The sequence below is a fragment of the Crocodylus porosus genome, unplaced genomic scaffold (assembly GCF_001723895.1).
Source record: "Crocodylus porosus isolate Cpor-Errol unplaced genomic scaffold, CroPor_comp1, whole genome shotgun sequence".
In the NCBI taxonomy this organism is placed as follows: domain Eukaryota; kingdom Metazoa; phylum Chordata; order Crocodylia; family Crocodylidae; genus Crocodylus; species Crocodylus porosus.
The window spans coordinates 19,307,667-19,326,009 of record NW_017728906.1 but is presented as its reverse complement, the minus strand read 5'-3'; positions in this window follow the sequence as shown (position 1 = coordinate 19,326,009).

Below are 18,343 nucleotides of genomic sequence, written 5' to 3'. Positions count from 1 at the left end.
ATTGTGGTGGACCCAAGGCCACAATTGGCCAGTTTTACCAAGAGGTGATCGCAGGATGCCAGATTGAAGGCTTTTTTGAAGTTAAGATATATGATGTTAATCTCTTCTCCCTTGTCCAGGTGATAGGTCACCTGATCATAAAAGGAAATGAGATTGGTCAAGCAAGACCTACCCACAACAAACCTGTGCTGGCTATTCCTCAGGATGTTGGCATCAACCAGTCCATTAAGGATGTCCTCTTTAATAAACTTTTCTAAGATCTTGCCTGGGATAGAAGTCAGGCTGATGGGCCTATCGTTAGCCGGATCCACTTTCCTCCCTTTCTTGAAGATCAGCACCACATTGGCCTTCTTCCAGTCTTTGGGTACTACACCAGAGTGCCAGGAGTGCTCAAAAATCTGTGCCAGGGGCTGAGCTATGATGCTCTCCAGCTCCTTGAGTACCCCGGGGCGTAGATTGTCAGGGCCAGCCGACTTGAAGGTATCCAACCTCTCAAGGTGTTCCTTTACGAGTTCAGCATTGATGGAGGGCAGGGGATCTCCCTCACCTGGACCTCCCTGTCCCGTAGTGGGCATGGGTGTCCCATGGGACTGATGAAAGACCGACACCTAATACCCATTTAATAGGTTGGCTTTTTCCTGGGTGTCAGTTGCCCCATCTGGTTCAGCAGGGGTCTAATGTTGCCCTTGCTTTTCCTCCAGCTCCCAACATATCTGAAAAAGGACTTTTTATTGTCCTTGATGTTTGAAGCTAGCTGGAGTTCAGTTGCAGCCTAGGCTTTCCTGGTTTGCTCCCTGCAGGACCGGACCAATGCAGAATATTTCTCCGTGGAGGTGATTCCCATCCTCCGTCCTTTGTAGGCCTTTCTTTTTAGCCTCAGAGAGCCAGGGGGGGTTGCTGTGCCCTCTTGCTGCCTTTCCTCTGAGATGGAATAGAATTAGCTTCTGCATTGAAGATTGCTCCCTTGAGGAGCAACCACTCTTCCTGGACTCCCCTCCTCCTGGGGTCACAGTCCCTTAGGGCCTCACTGACAAGCCTCCTGAGCTTGTCAAAGTCGGTTTTCCTGAAGTCAAGGACTTCCGTGTTGCTGACTGACTTGCCAGCTTTACGGCAGATGGTGAAGGTGATCAGCTCATGGTCGCTGTCACCCAGGTTCCCATCGATCACTAGGTCACTGAGTAGGTCATCCCCAGTAGCCAGTACCAGCTCAAACAGTGCTTTACCTCTCATTGGCCTGTAGACTTCTTGAGTCAGATAGAGGTCATCCAAGCACAATAGGAATCTTTGCGATGGCTCGGATTTTGCTGAGTGATCCTCCCACGAGATGTCTGGCAAACTGAAGTCACCCATGACAGCCATGGTCCTGGAGCATGCAGCCTCAGCCAGTTCCTGGGCGAACTCCTGGTCAACCTCTTGACTTTGGGTGGGAGGTCTGTAGTAGACTCCCACTGTTGTGTCCCCTTTGCCTTGTTCCCCATGGATTTTAACCCAGAGGGTCTCCAGTTGTCCACCCGGGTCACGAACATCAGTTTGCAGGGATAAGTAGCTTTCCTTAACATAGAGAGTTACACCCCCGCCCTTTTTATCTACTTGATCGCTCCTGTACAAGGTGTAGCCATCTATACCCATGGTACAGTAATGGGTGGTGTCCCACCAGGTCTCCATTATCCCTATGATATTATAATTATTTGTGTTAAGCAGGAGGATGAGTTCCTCCTGCTTATTCTCCAAGCTCCTGGCATTTGTGTACAGGCAGGCAAGTGTCCCCTTGGGGGCTCTTTCCTTGCCCACAAATTGTACCAGGGCTGGGGCAGGGGTGGGCTCCCTTAAGTGCCTTGGCCTACTGGCTTTGCAAGGGTTGCTCAGTGGGCCAGCAGTGGCGGTATTCCCCCCCGTCCTCTGGCGGGCTTTGTTTAAAGCCCGGTGGAGCAGATTAAGCCAGTCTAGCTGAAAAGAGGAAACTTTTCGAGGAAACTTCACTTCACTTCAATTTAAAAAAGAAACATGGTGTTGGAGGCACTTCTCTCTCACTGAAAAATGAGACAGACTGACGAAAGAATATGCAGACAGAGACATGAGACATGAGTAAAATAGGGGTTGGGAAGTGCAAGTTCTGTATCCTCAGAATTTTAAATCCCTGATATGAATTAATATAATATAATTTGTGTCACATGTGAGGTCAAGATTTGAATCACACAAGCCTCACATGACCTCAGAAAAAAGTGAAAATTTTATTTCTAAAGGACACTTCCTTCAGAGAGAAAAAAAAATGCCATAGATGACATTGTCTTTTTTCACATAAAAAAATATAAAGCACATAATATGAATAGAAAGCATAAAAAGTACTTTAAATTAGGAAAGCATATGTTTAATGGGGTGCACTGTGAATAGCAACCCTATCTGTGGCATCAAACTACACAGAATATCTGAATAAGGAAAATGTACACTTGAGTAAGTTAAGGGAGAAAAAAATCTGCATTTGCATTTTTTGCAAATCTAATAGCAAAACTTGTAAATGGATGTTGCATTTGTCCCAGGAAAAAGCCTTTTTTCCAGGCCCCTACACATGTACAAGTCAACTGCTCTTCTACAAGTTCCTCTCAAGTATGTGGGATAAAATATGCGAATGTGACTTTCTGGGGAGACAGCTGTATGCTTCTATAAAGTTATTGTGGATCATTCCTAGGACAAGTTGGCCAGGCTGTGTGCAATGGCTGGCCAACTAGGTTAAATACAGACAGTCAAAAGCCTGCAACTGAATTAATTCAGTCTTTGCAGGTTAGCTTAAGCTTCAGAAATTCAACAGATAAGCACATGAACACACGCTCCCTTTTGATTCTGGAAATGTAGCTACATGCCTGTAGTAGCTCAAGCCAGAAGCCAGGGGGCACTAGAGCACATCTGCCAGCCACTGCCAAAGGGAAGGGAAGAGAGAAGCACTTCAAAACTTTTCCCTCCTCCTGGCTGGAGTGGAGGGGGCCTGGCTAGGCCCCAGCCTATACTCTGCCTGTGTCGGGGAAGGTAGTGGCATTGAATTCATAAAAGCTTGAACAAGAATAGTGCTTTCTCTGAAGATCTATAACCACAACATGGGCTTTGTGTTTGCTTACTCTTCCTGCTGCCTGAGATCTCTGGGATTTGCAGTCCAGAAGCACAACAGTAGGACTTTGAAAGTGTTTATCTCTTCCTCTTCCTGGTTCTAGGTGCCTCTGGGATTTGTAGTCCACAGTCACAACCAGCAGTAAGTTGCAGGTAGCAGGGCAGCTCTGTACTCAGGGGAAGTGGAGTTTAACCACCCTCCCTGGCCTGAGGGGGTGGGGGGCAGTGAGCAGACAGCATAGCCCAGCCAGGGCTATAAAACATGCTGGGAGACTCTGATTTAACTTGAACCAGGAAGGGGTCTGGGACAGAAATTTCATATACCGGTTTGTCCTAAATCAGTTTAGTTTAATACTACATTCAACCAGGTTTATCTTAAACCAGTTTCAGCCATTTGAAACTGGTTTATATGTACTAAACTTCTGATCTGTTATAGGTTTAAATCAGATTCTAATCACTTAAACCAGTTTATGCGTAACTTCTGTCCCTCGCTCTACTGCTGGAGAAAAGCAGCAATGCAGCTTGTGCAGATGAAGTGTGTAAATGACCATGTTGCTCCTGTATTGATCAGCATAAACACCCTTCTCTAATGAAACGTCTATTTGTGGCCTGAGACATCTGCATTACATTAAACACAGAAGTTACAGCCAGAATATAATCTTCACTTTTCTTGTCATACAAATAATAGAAGAGTATTGGATATTTAGACTAGAGTCCTGGATCTCATTAAAAAGACTTATCTCAGTTGTTAAGAATAATCCAATTATTTTACAAATATGCAAATGAGACACAGGGAGCAAAAAAGGATTTGTTGTTCAAACACAGGATTCAGAAACCTGTTCCCAAATGTCCTTGGTAATCTGTCAATTGTGGTCTTCAAATTCACATCACAGATATCTATCAGTAACAGAAATAGGCTGTTACTGTGTTATTTGTGGGTTTCATTCATGTTGACTGAGGTATACACTTTGCTAGGACACTTTCCACATATTTTGTAACACATCAGAAGAATGCTGACCCTTAGGACCCTGAATTCTGTTCCAGTATCCTGTAAATAAGTACCAGATCCCAAATGGTTCAAGTTTGAAAAAAATCCTTTGGTAACTGAAGACACAAGATCTTTATAACGGAAAGTGTAAGGAAGCTGGACTATTGGCCACAATTACAGCTTCACTTGTTCTACTGTAATGATGCTATATCAAATGCTCTTCATTTTTGTCAGGCTTAATTTTTTGGTATATATAGTGTTGTTAAATATCAGTGTAGTCTGTTTTAATGAACACGATCATTAAATTATACAAAGAAGCATAAATCTGCCCATAGCAGAATGTTCCCTAATATAGTTAAAACTGATGAGGAGCACTCTGCTGTAATGTGTTTTTTAGAAATCACAGTTTGTCAAAAATAAAACTTGTCAGAAAAAAATACAATTTTCAGTGAAAATGGAGATTTGGGATGTCCCTTATGCAAAACAAAAGACTTAACCTGGCCAATGCACTATTTAATCAAGACAGACCATATCATCACTGGAGCAAATAACATGAAGCTGAAGTTCATTCACCTGGACCTCTACGTACATTATATATGCCATTACCTGCTTACAGTGCTCCTTTGCTGTCTACATTGGACAGAGGGGGCCATCTCTATATGTAAGAATGAATAAACATTGATCTGACATCAGTTCCAGAAAGACACAGAGCCCTGTGGCAAAACATTTTGACCTCCTCAATCAATCATTGATCTCTGGGTAGCTGTTCTTAGATGACAAAACTTTAAAAATGAACTTGAATTAGAAATTGTGGAACAGGAAATCATCCATGGACTGGACTGTGTTAAGTATGGTCTAAACAGGAACTATGGATTCTTTTCCTGTTATCTGGATTAGTTTCTGTGAGCCCTTTAGTTCCTACAAGTTTATTCCTATGGGTTTAGTGCCTGTCCCAGTACTGCTCCTGATTTTCCACCCCCATGCTATCTTTTGGATTCAAATTACTCTCTCCATTCAGTATACTGGCCTGTGTGCTTGTCTTTTCAAAACATCTGATGAAGTGAGCTTGGCTTACAAAAGCTTACACTATCCATCTCTGGTTTAGCTTGTCTATAAAGTGAAAATCTACCCAGCCTTTTTTTAAGTTCCTCGAGGCTGCAGCATGCTAAATTCTGTGACCCAGGAGGTCTCTTTCAGTTCTTTTTCCTAGGTTCCTGAAAATTTACATTTTCCACTTGTAATTCAGCTTTGCTATGAGTTCAGTGTACCTGCCCTTGTTTATACAAGCTATGAATATAGGGCAAAAATTCTTCGGAATCCATTCACTGAAAGGTTAAGACATTAAAATTTAGATGTGAATTTAGATGTAAAAAGTAGATGTAACCACTCTACATAAAATTGGTATTTTTAAAATGGATACACATGCATGCATCTTGGATGGGATTACCACTTTTATCATAGAGAGTATTTGTTGAGTTTAGTCTTTGCAACAGCCTGCTTTTTCCATTAATGACATTGTAATGTTTAAAAATGTGAGTGTATATAGCATCAAAAATGCATTCCTTATTATAGAAGCCTATGCTACAACTTAAAATGCTCTTCTCTTAAATGCTTTTCTGATAAGTTGTTAATTGTTTAACTTTAGATGATGAAGGGTTTTTTTTAAAGTGGCACATAGAATAAATATTAACATCATTTATTTTCCCTGGCATTTTTATGTGAATAACAAGGCTGCTAGCATAATTGCAAGATGTTCTAAAGTTGTTAATTCCACCAAGTTCATTTGTGATTTCATTTGAATGTTGCTGATTACGATGGTTACAAATTAATTTATGCATTGTAATGAATTTTATTTGCAGGGAATTATAAAATCCACATTACTGATGCATGGCTTTTTATAGGCATCTTTATTCAACATGTATTGATATAGCTACGTTCTTTAAATTATTGTCTAAACAAACAAATATAAACATGATCAGTGATGAACCTTCAAAACAAGAAGTATGGGGAAGGGGGAGGAATGTTATTGCTCATTTGGTTATACAAGCAGAAGGTTAAACCTTCATTACCACTACATTCTCTTGGGTAATTTGAGGAGGGCTATATAAGGTGTTAGACTTAAAGTAATTAACATTATAAACAAATAACTGTATTTGATATGCTGACTTTTTGTCAGATTTTGTTTTCCTAACACCTACTCTCTGGAAATGTGTTAGTACTTCTGTTTAAAGCTTGATTGCCTACTTTTCTACCCATATACAATTTGTATTTTCATAAAAAGATAAGAAAGCTGAATAAAATCAATTCACGCTTTTAAGTGTTATGACTATATTGAAAATAGATTAATTCTCCTAGAAGTTGCACCCAAATTTTCAAATGTCGTACTTGGAATTCTTGGGGGGCGAAAAAATTCTAAATTGATAATAGGAGCAGAAAAGTGATTTCTCCCTGCCGCAGCCTTAATTTTGTAGACTTATGGACCTTTCCAGGTGGTGTTTTTCTTTCATAATCTTTATGCCCTTGTTTACCCTGTGGTTTTTGTTCTGTATTTACATGGCCTCTATTTCTAAACTGATCCATTCACAAGCACCTGACAGATGTGCAGTAGGTATTGTAACCCCCTTCAGTGCCTAGAACATATTGTTAAGTACACATCCATCAAATTGGCATCCTAGGAAGGATGCTGTGTCTTAATGAAACTTTGACAACAGTGGAAATGACTTCAAAGGTTTGTCTCTGGGTGTAACACTGGAGAAGTTAGGAAATTGGTCCCTTTTTTTCATTTATCATTTGTCAGGTTTCCAGATATATTGCCTTGGTTTTTTTCCCCTGGGTCTTTTCGGTTTTCAGTGGTTTGGCCCTAATTCACCATTGTAATACTAGTGTAAAATTGGGATGTATCCTAGGATTTCAGGAAAGATACACTGTTTACAATGTCAGGTCAATGAAAAATCAGGTCTACATTGCCAAGGTTTGATCTGAGAAGGCAGTTGACACTTAATTTTAGCCCTTTAAATTTTTTATCTTCTCTTGAATAAATATTCTTGAATGAAATAGCAGCACATTAGATAAATCACCACTTGCTAATTTTCCACCTGGTACAATATTTTTGAACTCATTTGATGCAGCATGCATATTCAGGTACCTATTAAAAAGAGCATGTTACCATCACTGCTACAACATCACTCAAACACTCTTTCACAGTATTGCATTTCATCACACACATTTCAAATTAGAGATAGCTGAAGCAGTTTTGGAGAGGGCACATGTCTGCAGAGAATCAGCAGCAAGATTGAAGATAAAATTCCTGTTTCTTTTAACTCAGTTTTATACATATGTAACTATTTGAAAACAAAAAGCAACAATGCTTTTAAAAAAAAGAATAGAAGCTATTATTAAAAAAAACCACAAAGTGAACCCCCCGCCCCCGACTCCCTGCTAACCAGATCACTCTTTCTTTGTAAGAAATGTCCAAAGCCCAAACATGCAGCTAAATTTAAAAAAAACATGTAGGAAATGCAATGTTTCCCATTGCCCATAATCCATTATTTCATGCTGTTGCATTATTTTCTAAGGATCCAAAGGAAATTACAAGGTCTCTTGATATTTTTAGTCTGAAAAGGTCGTGGGCCACTTTTGCATAAAATAGATGTGTTTTCCAATCATTTTCTAGAAATGTACAAAAATATGATAATTCCATCAACACTGTCATTCATATTTTAAAGTTATCCTTTAAACAGATGAAAAGGATAATATAAAATGAGCATTTTTTCATTAACATTAGAAAAAGATGCTTACTTTTTTTTATCCCCTTTGAAAAATACGGTACACTGTGAGGTACATAACCAAATCACTATCCCAGCTCTTTTTGATTCTCAGCATTTTCACCCTGGTTCCTTCTCTTCCCTCACTACCTAACTTTCAATCTCATTTTCTCCTAAGGTGTCTCTTTTTTTGTCATCTTAACTGTATTTTCCCCTCCCTCCATTTAGTTTCCTGTATCACCACTCATTTCCTTTGCTTTCCACTCTATTCTGTTTTCTCTTCTCTCCTTTTGTTGTTGTCCTTGAGTTCCATTTACACTTTCCTCATAATACTTACTCTCATTGCTTGTCTCTTGTTGTGCTTTCTCAATTTTTTCAGTTCATCATTTTCCTAATTTGTTCTCTTGTAGTGTAATTTTTTTCATATTTACATACTCTCATTTTGTTTGACCCCATGTTGCACTCTGTTTTGAATCTTTGTGAAGGTTTTCTTTTGCTTCCTTTTTGTACTCTGCTTTGGAAGCAGTCACTATAAACACTGCCGACATCATGGATAACAATTTTAGAAGCAATCTCAAGATAATTTTAAGAAGTAATCCCAGCATGCCACTTTCTCATGCATAGTTATGTGTGACTTCATTCTAGATACACACATGATTATATGGCTCGCTCTGTGATGCCTTTTCCATTTCTATGGTAACACTACATATCTACCATTTTAGCGTGATGACACTTCTTCCAAGTAACATCCTTTATTAAGTCAAAGTACCTGTAATATGCAAATACTTTGGAGAAACTAAACAATGATGTGTAAAGTAGAAACACGGACTAAAGTAAGGATATCTTGTAGGAAGGAGATTTCCTCTTTTATTTCTAAATTTGCTAAGGTAAATTCATAGAACTGAAAAAAATATACTTTTCACTAATGAATTCACTAGTCATGGTTGGAAAAATACTACTCATGAAAGTCCCTGCATGTCCTAGGGTGTTTATACATGTGTTCCGGGAGTCGGGGGGGATGCTTTAATTGGAGCAGCTCCAAGAGGCACTCTAATTAATATAGGAAACTTTAACTTTAGCTAATGCACCTCCAGTACCATTTTTCAGCACAGGGTCACTGATACACGAGATGCTGGAGTCTGCTGGAGTGTGGTAACTACCATGCTCTAGCAGACTTGATTAATCAAGTCTGTTCTGACGCACTGTACAGTGTGTTGCAGCAACCCCCCTGCTTATGTGTAGTTGCTTGTAAAGACTAAATACCATGCTGTAACCACTAATAAAATCTTTAATAGTGATTTAATGCCATGAAAAAAATAATGTTTGATGTATGCAGCCCCACTAAACAGCCATTCACCTGGACCACTTCTATGTTATTAATGATACTAGAGGTCCTTTCCCTCCCTGATTTCATTATTCTACCTTAACCAAAATACATATGTACTCCTTATGCTGTACTCCTATTCTTTCACATTTCCTATTCAGAAATTCAAAGTCAATTTATGTGTTTTGATTTACAAAAAACTTCAGGACTTGATACTTGAGCCCCTCTCGACATGTATAGGTAAATGAACAATGGCATCTAATGCATGATCCACACTTTCACGCCTCCAGCCATGTAATGCATATATAGCAGAAGGCGATATTGGGGTTGCAAATTAGATCCCATTGTACCTTATTGCTGGTGCAGAGGCAGCCTGATCCTAGACTTCTTCTGCACTGGCAAGAAGTGAACTCCCACAGCTGGGAGCCAGGTTGCCCCATGCACCTCCACAGTTGGGAGATGCAGCTGCCATAATCTCCAAGGTTTGGAGTTGCATGAAACTCCTGGGACTGGAAGACATGGCTGCTTCAATCTTCCAGCTACAGAGGCTTCACGCAGCCCTCCCACCTCCAGGCTGTAACACTGTGTCTGCTCCAATCTCTCAGCTGTGGGAGTTTCACACAACTCCAGTGTGCAACCCCACAGCCCTTGGGAGTCCAGAGTCTGCAGCTGTCAAGGCTTTGGGTCTCAGCAGCTGCAGGGTGCATGTTACCTGTAACATGTAAAGGGCATCTTGGAGGCACAGTTAGACTGTGCTAGCTGTTGCCAGCTGTGGTGCATTCAGCTGCCAGCTGTGGCGTTGGCTATTTTTCCCATGGTCTCTCCCCCTCACCAAAGGTTGTGCCTGTTGCCCCAATTGACCCCCTCCTTCTTAGTTAAGCTACTACTGCAGTCTTCTCTTTTGTTATCCCACACTCTCTGCTTCCATCCATTTGTTCAGTCACACAACTTCTTTGTTGAATGCTCTTCCTTATTCTCCTACTCATGCAAAGATTCTCCTCTCTCCCTATTTGACCATCTGTATTATCTTGGATTTTGAAAGGCAAACTCAGCTTCCTGGCCTGGCAGCTTTGGAATGCCCTTTGCTTAAGAATAGGAGTTTGTATATCACTGATTAAGTGTTAGGGAGGGGGTTAGACTAATCATGAATTTAAGATTGATTCAGATGAACAGTCTTCCATGCCTGGAAAACTGCTATGCTCTAACTTTCTAATTGTCCTGTTCACAGTGCATCTTTTCTCAAGATTAAATGTCTCCTTTAAGTCGGAGCTAAGTGAAGCCTAAGATAAACTCCAATTGGTGAAATATAGTTCTATCAGAAGTTTGCCCAATAAAAACAAATATAGAAAAAAAACCCAGTAGCATCAAGCTAGAAGAAAATGGAATAACTATAATATGGATATGCGATAATCAAATAAAACAATGCTGACATTACAGATGCATTTGGAAATATTAGCCATCAGAAATAATGAATTAGTCATGATTTATTATCTTGAGTTGATTCCATTCACCTAAAAAGTGTATAGTACTATAAGAATAGAATTTTTTTAATGCAGTTATAATTAAATGCTAGTTAACTAGCAATTGTGTAGAAAATGGAAACCTGTTGTAGTACAATGTAGAATTGTTTAGCTTAGGAAGGGACACCAAGGTCTCTTCTGATCACATTGATTTCAGTAACATTTCCATTAAAGCTGAGCCACATTCAAGACTGGAAGCTACACCACATTCTCACACAAGTCTTAAGCACACTTTCATACTTATTGGATCAACAGATCAGTTTGTATAAGTGCAGATATGGCTTTAGCTCAAGTTGACTAAAATTGCTCTGAACACCAGAGCATCTCAGCTTTTAACTTTGTGGTAAACATGGTAAGTGGTTATTTTGAGCACAAAAGTATCTACCTTGGCCAGAAAAGATGATTATAAGACTATCTACCAGACAAAGAGAAGGTATTAATCTCAACCAACTGTAACTGCAAAATGCTATGACTTTAATCAAAGCAAGTTCCTACTAGACATATGTCACACAACTGAAATTTGAACAATTATAGATGCTGTATCTCATCCATCAGGCTTGCTGAGACGGTTTCCATAAATCTTTCCTTACTAGTTGTCCATTGATGTGATAAATTGACATTTCTGATAGTAGCACTGTTGCCTTGGCTATATATTTTGATATGTTCCTTCACACTATAAGCCAAATCCATCATTAGTGTAAACTCTGCAGAAGTCAGTGGGGTTACACGAGGGATGATTTTAGTCCACTGTTTTGACACTGAGGAAGCATTAGAGAGGAAATTTTTGAGAAGCAAGTAGCAGTCCTTGTAGGGTTTCAGATAAAGCATATAATGTTTTTGAGCACTGTGGAAATATTGTCGCTTCTTAAGAATATAGTAAATGAAACTGCAAGTCTTAGTTAATAGATTCTAGTTATGAAGTTACACAATTTCTCAATTTCCTAGATTATTATTTAAGGCTTATTTTATATTTGAATAATTTTTGAGTTAATTGTTTTTGCCTAAGGCTTGCTGCTTTTTTTTTTTTTTTTGTGCATGAAATGTTTAGTTACTCTGTTCGGCAGTTAGAATGTTGCATTATGTCACTATTAACCTCAGGCCAGAAGTCAGCGAAGGTTGTCACTATCTAAATTTTTAGTCAGTGCTTCCCTTTTCATTCCCATGCTATGTAGCTGTCAGAAAATTAAGACCAGTCTTTATTATATAAAACTGAACTGTGGCCTGGTAAGCACTGCTATCTCCCTGCATAGGTTACTTCCATTACAGCTGCAGGCTGGGAGAGAAAGCAGGTACATGCAGATGTATTACACTCCTCCAGCACATATGTGAGCAGAGGAGATATGGGAAAGAATTACACATAATCAATATATTGACCAATGTAATATTGGAGAACATAGATGTACCCTATGCCGTATGTATCTTTCAGTAAAGCTATGTTGAGTACACCAGCTGGGGATTTTGTGTAATAACCTTATGGTGATTGTATGAGAAAACATGCCTTTCTTAGTCACAGACTCCCTTCTAGGCTGTACCTTAAATGTGTTAAGTGGAAAAGGCTACAAAAGGTCAAAAGAATGCCTCCTAAACTGAGGACAGTGACCAAGGAAGTACCTTGAATGCTGCCTTCTTGGGAGGATGCAAAAATAGCTGCCAAGGCATTGTCTGGCTGCACCTCTGCCATCAACAGTGTGGCAGCCAGACATGCCCTGGGTGTTGCTGCTGCCCATGGCATGGAGCTGGCCTGCTTTGCTTCTAGGCTTCTAGGGTTAGTGGGTTAAAGGATGCCACCTACATATAAACAAAAGATATTTCTAATATCATATTTGTCCATGTTTTATTTGGGCGGTGGGGGAATAACAGAAGCAATTTTTGAGAACAGGGTGGTGGGGGAAGAACAGAAGCAACCTCAAACCAGTCTAGAGCATGGTTTGAGTTCATGCCTAATGTGCTTTGTTACTGACCCCCTTATGAAGACCACAGATTTACATAAGGAAAATTTTAAATGTTTATGAATATTTCACTTGGATTTCAGAACTTTGTTTTTAGGATAAGGCTGAAACTGATCTTCCTAACCAAATAATTTATTATGCAATAACATCAGTGACATGGGGAAAAATGTCATCTATAGTGAGTGCATCTATATGAGATACTTTAGTGCACAGTAGATTAATCTGCTGCATGGTAAACCATCACTGTCTACATATGCTGGGCATTTACCGTGCAGTAAATTAGTCCACTGTGCAGTTGGCTACTACCTGTAGGTACAGGTAATAGATGTACTGTACAGTAGCTACTGTGCAATGGTGCACGCGTGGACAGCTGACTGGGAGCAATTTGCTCCCAGTTAACCCATGAAGCAGGGGGTGGGGCAGCTGTCTCCTCTCCTGGGCAGCCTGCTCCTGATCCCAATCTGCCACTGCTCCAATTGGCAGATTGGGATCAGGGCCGGGAAACAGTTCTTTGCCTGGGGCAGCTGACTGCGTTCCAGCCCCACAACCTGATCTGGTCATGAGGCTCAGAGGCAGGCAGCTGCCTGGGACAGGGGACAGGGGACAGTGTCTCAACCACCAGTCAGATTGACAGTTTTGGGCATGGGGCTAGAAGGTTACTGCCGTGGGGTGGGATAGCTCTGCCCAACCCCCCAGAGCTCAGGCCTGATCCCAGACCTCCCTGCCAACCTGGCACTTGGGAAGCCTGGAGCTCCTCCTGGCTGTGGCAGAGCAAGGCAGGAGTAATCCTTCACTGAACTGCTCTTGTCTGGAACAGTTTGCTCCCAGTAGGTGCATTTATAGACATGTTCCTAGGGAAAGCTTACTGGGCATGTCTACACATATATTTACATGCACCTAAACTTAATGCACCTTTGCTTAAGGTAGATTAGGGTGATTAAGACATGTGTCTACATGTGGATGTGCCAATGAACATTAAGATGCATTAATGTGGCATATGTCTGTTGATGCATGCCGTGTTAATGCACAGTACTGCATCTATACATGCATTAATGCAACTTAGCTATTTGCGCCTAAACTTGATATCTGCTTTATGCAGGTATCAAATTTATGTTCATGTAGCTTTAAATAACTACTTTTAAGGTGCATTAAGGGTGTGTGCACATGTAGACACGCACCCTTAATGCATCTTAAAAATGGCAATTTTAGGCTACACCTGCTTAAGAGGCACATGTTGATGCACCCATTATGCCTTATTTTACTGCACAGTAACCTTATGGTGCATGGATAGCATGTGTAGATGCACCTATTATCATTTGAATAGAAACCTAACAGGGCTGGGTTGTATGATTCTAGTATTCTTTATGATGAATAGCACTCAATTATGTGCATAGTCCTATTTAGCACTTTAGCCCCAGTGGGACAATTGGTGGCAAAAGATGCTATTCAAAGAATTAAATTCTGATGCAACGGAAACTAGTAGTGATTTGACATTTGCTTAAATAATGGCAGGATGAAAAAGGTATTAGGAAATTTTGACCTCTGTCATTGGCTTCTTAAGAAAATTCCTTCCTTCGTTCTTTCCCTTTTTCCACTCCATGCTTTGCAACCCTTCTGGACCAAATTCTGTTCTTACTTACATCTAAGTAAGGCTGCTGGAGTAAATAAAACCTCTTGGGCGAGGTTTTTAAATTAATCTTTATAATACTTAAAACAAAATTCCTCTTGAAAGGCTTCTTGAAAGCAAAATAATGGTAACAATTACTTATTTCCCAGTTATTAACTACCATTACCCGGCTATTAAAAAAACAAAACAAAACAAAAAACACTTGTGTTTTAACTGTTAATGCCTATGGAAACCAGTTCATGCACATTAGCTGTTTTCTAAAGATAAGTATTTCATCAGTTTACTGAACAGCATACAAAGAAATAATTCACGATTGGGTGACTTAGTAAATAAATCTAACAACCCTAATCTGGCAATGAAGCCCCAGGTTTACTGAGTTCAAAAGATGTGGAAAAGGATTTGACATTTCTAAAATACATTATACATCCCACATGCTCCTTTCTGTTGAACTGATCCCTCCTGACATATTGATACATTATCCTCTTGCAGCTGAATAGTTACTTTTGGGGGTACATCCATATTATTAATATTGTACATATCACACATACAATCACCATGATGTTATTAGACAGAATCCCAGCAGGTGTAATCAACATTTTATTGAAGTCAATGGAGGTGCCACTAACTTCAACAAATTTATTCACTCATTCACACCTGCTGAAGAGCTGTCCCATTAGTTTCAGAACATAATTTCACATACAAAATATGGGAAATATTACTTTTAGAGCATGGGTGTGACTTGCACTAGTACTAAAGAGGACTGCATATCTGAACCACAGTTATAATACTTTATCCTGCTATATGTAAGTAAATGAGCATGGTGTATTATGTCTAGATTTTGTTAGGTGAGGCTGAAAAACTTGTTGCTGAAAATCAGCTATAAATGAGAAGGGATTTCTTTAATGATAAGAAAACATGGATTAAGATCTCTGGGGATGTACAGAAGAATATACAATAGCTGTCTCAGATAGGAAAGCCTATTAGGCAGATGGTATCATGCATGAAAAAAGTGATCAAGCTGTGAGAGAGAAAGCCAGATCTGCTTAGCGTGATAATTAGAAAAGAAAGAGCCCCAAAGGGATAGAAAGATAGGGAAATGCAACATCACAGCTGGAAAACTAGTAGAAACTGTAATTTGAATCCAAGAGAAGGTCAGCTTAACATAGGAAAAACCAAAAACTATAAACACGAGTGGTCAGAACTGGAGAAGAATTTGGATGCCAAATATGCAATCTTACTCCTTTTTTCCCCTTGAAAACGTAATAAATATTAAGATTAACTAGAAGCTTGTGTGGTTCCAAAAGCAGGTCAGAAACCTGGATAATATCGTTGCTGGTTGAGTAGTATTTTAAAGGAGCTGCATTCAAGGGATGCCACCAAATTTCAACTTCCCAATTTAAAACAAAAAAATTACATGACTGGAACCCAAGTGACCACTGTGAAGAAATGCAACCATTAAAGTAGATATAAAAACAGAGGACAAAACACACTTATTTATAAGGCATTAGGCCTGACTTTATTCCTTTGAACTGAAAGTTCCCATCTCTCTGATTGCCAAGGCATTTTTCCCTCTCTTTACCCCTTGATTTTCCAGTGAGCCAAGTACCATGTGTGGTTATACTGATGGCTTTATATGCAACCACTTTCGAGATAAAAGCTTTAACCCAAAGCCGACTGAAATCATTTTATTCTCATGGACTTCATATTGTGTCCAAAGTTCAGTGTGAAGGAAACTTTCAGCTCCCAAATTACGTCTCTTGTCACTGCAGTGATCTGCCATTACTGAGCAAATGAGTTTTGTGCTATCCTGTAGTAGAATTTAGCTCCAATATATTACAATTTAAAGTCACGTTTACCAAAGTGTTGGTTAATCAGTTCAAAATGTTTCGTGTGGGATTTGGGGATTCTTTTGCAGATGTTTTTGTCCTGTCATTTAGTGACTCTTCAGATATTTCTCAGAGAAAATGTCCTCCTCACTGTGGTGAGACATTTACTCTTTTTCCTTCCTGCCATGCAAAAGTTTTAAATATGTAAATATTAAAAACCACACTCCAGTACTTAAGTGTTATCAAAAGCCAAGTGCTAGACTGCAGTGGCACAAGGCAAGTTTAGCAAAATGTACGCTGTGTTCAGTTTGTTTCAGTGCCTGAGGCATAATGACCCATACAGGCAGTTTATTCCTTTGAACTTTTCTGTTGAGATCTGATTTACAGAACAAGCAAACTGCCTCGAGCACATTTTTAACAAGAGAAGAATGTTATTTATTTTAATTTAAAATATGATTTCAAATCTCTAACCACTAAGCTGGTAGATCTTAATGTTTTTTTTAGAGTTGCAATTTATTAGGTTGATCTTTTAACTTCATCAAGGTTGATATTAAGGTTAATCTTCTTTCAATAGTCCTTCAATGCAATCCTGACCCCACTTCTTTAAAACAACTGAGCTTCCCTGCTGCCCTTATTTTACAATACAATAATTTGGAATCTGCTGTAGTATAGTGTGTGAATGTTGTGATCATTAAAAAAATCTCTACTCCACAACCTAGCCCATCTGCTATTGAAATCTATGGAAAGACTTATTATTGGCCTAAGGGGTACTGAATCAGAGTATAGTTATTTCATCCTGATGGTATTTGGAACAGAAGAATATCCATAGCAACTCAGAGCAGTTAGCAATGATCAGTTTAATCCAATATACTTTTCATGGCATTGACCACCAATCCTGCATGTTCCTGAGGGTAGTGTAAGAAATTGTGTGGTAGACAAGAATGGAATGACTTGCCTATAGTGGAAGAATCTCCCTCGCTTCCATCAGCTTGTGCCTTTTGTTTTTCTTTTGTTTTTTTTTCCCCCCATAACACACAGAAGCTTATATCTGTTAATAATTAAAACAAAATGCTAGCTATAGATCAGTAGATACTACTAACTTTCCTTCAAGTGCCCCTTTTCTGATTTCTGTTGAACTTGTGGCCAGTAATATTTTGGCAAATGAATTATACAAACTGCCCATGTGTTGCATACATGAACACATTTAAATTTTTACCTTTCAGTTTATATTAATGTTAGCGTGTTCTTTTATTTGGTGGGTGGAGGGAGTAGAGAAAGCTTGTAATTTAAATTTGCAATGCTATTTTTATTTGTATACTTCTGTGATATCATTTCTTGTTTGACTCTTTCTCCAGACTAAATCCCCTAAATCTCTGCTCAGCTGCAGCCTAAACCTAAAAGTGCCCACAGTCCTGTCCCTAGACCAGCATGGGATCAGTCTTTTTCTTGATTTCACTGTGGTTCAGAGTATAGACCATTGGGTGATTCACAAAATAAGTGTTTCTTCCCTTGTTTTGCCTGTAGGTCTCAGTCTGATAGGGATTCTCAGAACATGGCAGGCCCTAAACAAACACAGTGAGGAGAAGACGGTGGCAAGCACTCATAGGCTAATGGGCTATAGCTATAAATTACTCTAAGCAGGTCCCTCTTGATCTCCCCTGCTGAAACAGTTCATTTTTATAGAACAGCAATCAAATAGTCATTGAGCCACTTTAAAAATGAGAATAATGCCATGGTCTGGTGGCGAGGGCTCTTATCTAGGAGATCCAGGTTTGAGTCAGTGCTCCAATGAATATTTACAGAGGGCATGTGAGAGTGGCTCTACAACCTGGTAGTTTGAGTACTCATCTGGGGCTAGATTCTTCTCCCTGCTTCAATGAATATTTAAATGAGGAAAGCTCTTTTGGATCCAGAACTGTGATTCAACTCTACCCATCTGAGTACTGTGCAATGATGGATATCCTAGTATAAATCTGTGTCTCATTAGGATTTCTCTGCTGTCTTTAAAGGAGATGCATATAGACATGATACAATTTGATGAAAAAATGTAGTTATTGCATTTGCCAGATATGAACTCAGCTCACAGAGGTAGTGAAGGCTAAAGATGTGGTAGTCATGGGGGACCTGAACTTCCCGGATATCTTCTGGGAGGAGCAGTCAGCCAGGTCTGAATGCTCACGTAGGTTCTTAGACGGAGTGCAGGAACTCCATCTAACCCAGGAGGTGCACAGCCCCACCAGGGGGGA